This window comes from Crocuta crocuta, unplaced genomic scaffold, assembly GCF_008692635.1.
Source record: "Crocuta crocuta isolate KB4526 unplaced genomic scaffold, BGI_CrCroc_1.0 scaffold113, whole genome shotgun sequence".
Lineage (NCBI taxonomy): Eukaryota > Metazoa > Chordata > Mammalia > Carnivora > Hyaenidae > Crocuta > Crocuta crocuta.
This window is the reverse complement of record NW_027530368.1, coordinates 13,014,276-13,018,096: the sequence shown is the minus strand read 5'-3', so window position 1 is coordinate 13,018,096 and position 3,821 is coordinate 13,014,276.

The window sequence follows — 3,821 nt, the reverse complement described above, 5'->3', positions numbered from 1 at the left end:
TTCAGATTCTGTGTCTCCCTCTCTCTCTGACCCTCCCTGCTCACGCTGTCTCTCTCTCTCTCTCCTGGAAATAAATAAAACATTAAAAAAAAACACAGTGATAAGAAGGATGAAAAAAGTTATATCATGCAAACATTGATCAAAAAAATCTGACTGGCTCTATTTTTCAATTTTTTTAATGTTTATTTTTGAAAGAGAGAGAGAGAGAAGGAGCATGCACGCAAGTGGGGGAGGAACAGAGGGGGAAGGAGACACAGAATCCGAAGCAGGCTCCAGGCTCTGACCTGTCAGCACAGAGCCCGACACAGGGCTCAAACTCACAAACAGCAAGATCATGACCTGAGCCAAAGTCGGACACTTAACCAACTGAGACACCCAAGCACCCGAGTGGCTCTATTAATATCAGATAAAGTACACATCAGACAAAGAAAGTTACTAGAGACAAAAAGGGACATTATGTAATGATAAAAGGTAAATGATAAGTGTTAATCCACTAGAAAGATATTGCAGTCTTAAATATGAATCCACCAAGTAAATGAAGCTCATACATGAACCACAAATCACATGAAGCAGAGACTGATAGAGCTGAAAGGAGAAATAGACAAACACACAACTATAGTTGGGGAATTCAACACTCCATTCTCAACAATTGATAGAACTACTTAAGCAGAAAATCAGCAAGGATATCTAAGAACTCAACAACACAATCAACCAACAGGATCTAATATACAATACCCAACAACAGTGTAATACACATTTTTGTCAAATATCCACAGAACATTCACCAAGATAAACCAGACCACTGGCTGTATAAGAAACCTCAACAAACCTAAAAAAGTTAAAGTCATAGAAAGCATGTTCTCTGACCATATGAAAGCAAACTAGAAATCAACCTCCAAACATTTAGAAATTAAACAACACACTTCTAAATAATGCATTGGTAAAATAAGAAGTCTCAAGTCAAAAATACATCATTGAATGAAAATGAAAATGTAGCATATCAAAATTTGTGGAATTTGGCTAAAGCAGTGCTTAAATAAGGAAAAATTTTGTCATACTAAATTCTGTATTAGAAAAAAGAAAAGGCTTCAAATCAAATCAATAATAAGGCACCTGAATGGCTCAGTCAGTTAAGTGTCCAGTTTCTGCTCAGGTCATGATAGGCTCTCTGCTCTCAGCACAGAGCCTGCTTCGGATCCTCTGTCCTTGCCCTCCCCCCACCCCTCAAAAATAAACAAACATTTAAAAAAAAGAAAAGGCTTCAAATCAAATAAATAATATAAATTCCTACATCAAGAAACTAGAAGAGAAGAGAAAAAATACCCAAAGCACACAGAAGGAAGAAAATAATAAAGATAAGAGCATAAATCAACAAATTTGAACAGAAAAAGAATGGAGAAAATTAATGAAACAAAAAGATGAACTGTGAAAAATCAATAAAGTTGATACATTTTTAGTATGACTTTAAAAAAGGAGGAAAAAATGAATTATCAATATTAGGAATGAAAAAGGGAATATCACTACAGATTCTCCAGTGACTAAATGGATGATAAAGAAACACTACAGTTTTACATTTATATAATTGACAACTCAGAAAAAAAGAGGATAAATTGCTTAAACGTTACAAACTAGCAAAACTCAGCCAAGACAAAATAGGCAACTTGAGTAGTCCTGCAGCTATTAAAGAAACTCTATTTGTAATTTAAAAGTTNAATTTAATAGAATGTTTAAAGAACTGGGGCGCCTGGGTGGCTCAGTCTGTTAGGCAGCTGACATCGGCTCAGGTCATAATCTCCCAGTTCCTGGGTTTAAGCCCCGCATCGGGCACTGTGCTGACAGCTCAGAGCCTGGAGCCTGTATCGGATTCTGTATCTCTCTCTCTCTCTCTCTCTCTCTGACCGTCCCCTGCTCACACTGTCTCTCTCTCTCTCTCTCTCTCTCTCAGAAATAAATAAAAAACATTAAAAAAAAAGAATTAACATCAATTTGACATAATCTCTTCCAGAAAATAGAAGAGGGAACATATCTCAACTTATTTTATAAGGCTAAAACCAAAAGACAGTACAAAAATAGAAAACTACAGACCAATATCCCACAATATCTCATTTAGATACAAAAATCCCCAACAAAATATTAACAAACCGAATCCAGCAACATATTAAAAAATTGTACACCATAGCCAGATAGGATTTATTACAAGTGTGGAAGCCTGATTAAACATGCTTAAAAACAATCAGTACAATCCACCATATCCACAAACTAAAGAAAAGTCATATAATCATATCAATTGAAAGAGCAAAAAGCATTGAACACAATCCAACACTCATTGAAAACAAAATCTCAGCAAACTAGAAATAAAATGAAATTCCCCAAATTGAAAAAGAGCATTTACTAAAAAGCCTACAGCTAACATCATACTTAATGGTAAAATACTGAATGCTTTCCCTCTAGGACAGGAGATTCTCTCATTATTGTCATTCAACATGTACGAAAAGTCCTAGGCAGTACAACAAGTCAGAAAGAAAGAAAGAAAGAAAGAAAGAAAGAAAGAAAGAAAGAAAGAAAGAAAGAAAGAAAGAAAGAAGGAAAGAAGGAAGGAAGGAAAGAAAGAAAGAAAGAGAGAGAGAGAGGGAGGGAGGAAGAGAAAGAGAGAAAGGGATGGAGGAAAGAAGAAGGAGGCAAGGAGGAAGGCAGGGAAAAAAGAAAGGAAGGAAGAGAGGTAGGGAATGAGAGGAAGAAAGGGAGATATAACGATGAAAGGAAAGAAAGAAGAAAGGAAGGAAGAAGGAAAGAAAAAGGCAAACAAATGGCAGTCTAGAAAATAAAAAATAAAACTGTCCCAATCCACAGGTGACATGATTGTCTAAGCAGAAAATCCCAAAGAATATACAAAACAAAAACAAAACAACACACACATAAAACAGGATACAAGATCAAAACAAAAAGTTTGGTTGTGTTCCTATATGCTAGTAATGAACATGTAGAAACTGAAACTTAAAATTTAATACTATTTTGTTTTATTTTTTTTTCATGTTTGTTTATTTTTGAGAGAGTAAAGAGACAGAATGCTAGCAAGGAAGGGGCAGGGAAAGAGGGAGACACAGAATCCGAAGCAGGCTCCAGGCTCTGAGCTGTCAGCACAGAGCCCCACATGGGGCTGAAACTCACAGGCTGTGAGACCATGACCTAAGCTAAAGTCGGACACTTAACCGACTGAGCCCCCCAGGTGCCCCAAACATAATATTATTTATAATCACTCCAAAGAAAATGAAATGCTAAGGTATAAATTCACAAAATGTGTACAGGATCTGTATGCTGAAAATTATAAAATGCTAACGAAAGAAAAAAAGACCTAAATAAATGGAGAGACTTACCATGTTCATACATTGGAAACTCAACCAACCAAGTATGTGAACACTTCCCAAATTTACTCATGCAATATCTATAAAAAATTGTAGACACAGACAAACTTATTCTAAAATGTATATGGAAAGGCACAGGCCCTAGAATAGTTCAAACAATCTTGAGAAAATAAGAATCAACTGAGAAGAATCATTCTATTCAATATTAAAGTTTACTATCTAGCTGATGATCTAATGAGTGAGATACTGTTGGAGGGATCGTCACATAGATCAACGGAACAGAACAGAAAACCCAAAAATAGATCCACACAAATATGACCAACTGATTTTTGATGAAAGTGTAAAAGCAATTCAATAGAGGAGGGATAGGCTTTTCAATAAATAATGCTAGAGCAATTGGACATCCAGAACCAAAAAAATTTAACCTATCTAAACTTCACACCTTCTACAAAATTTAGC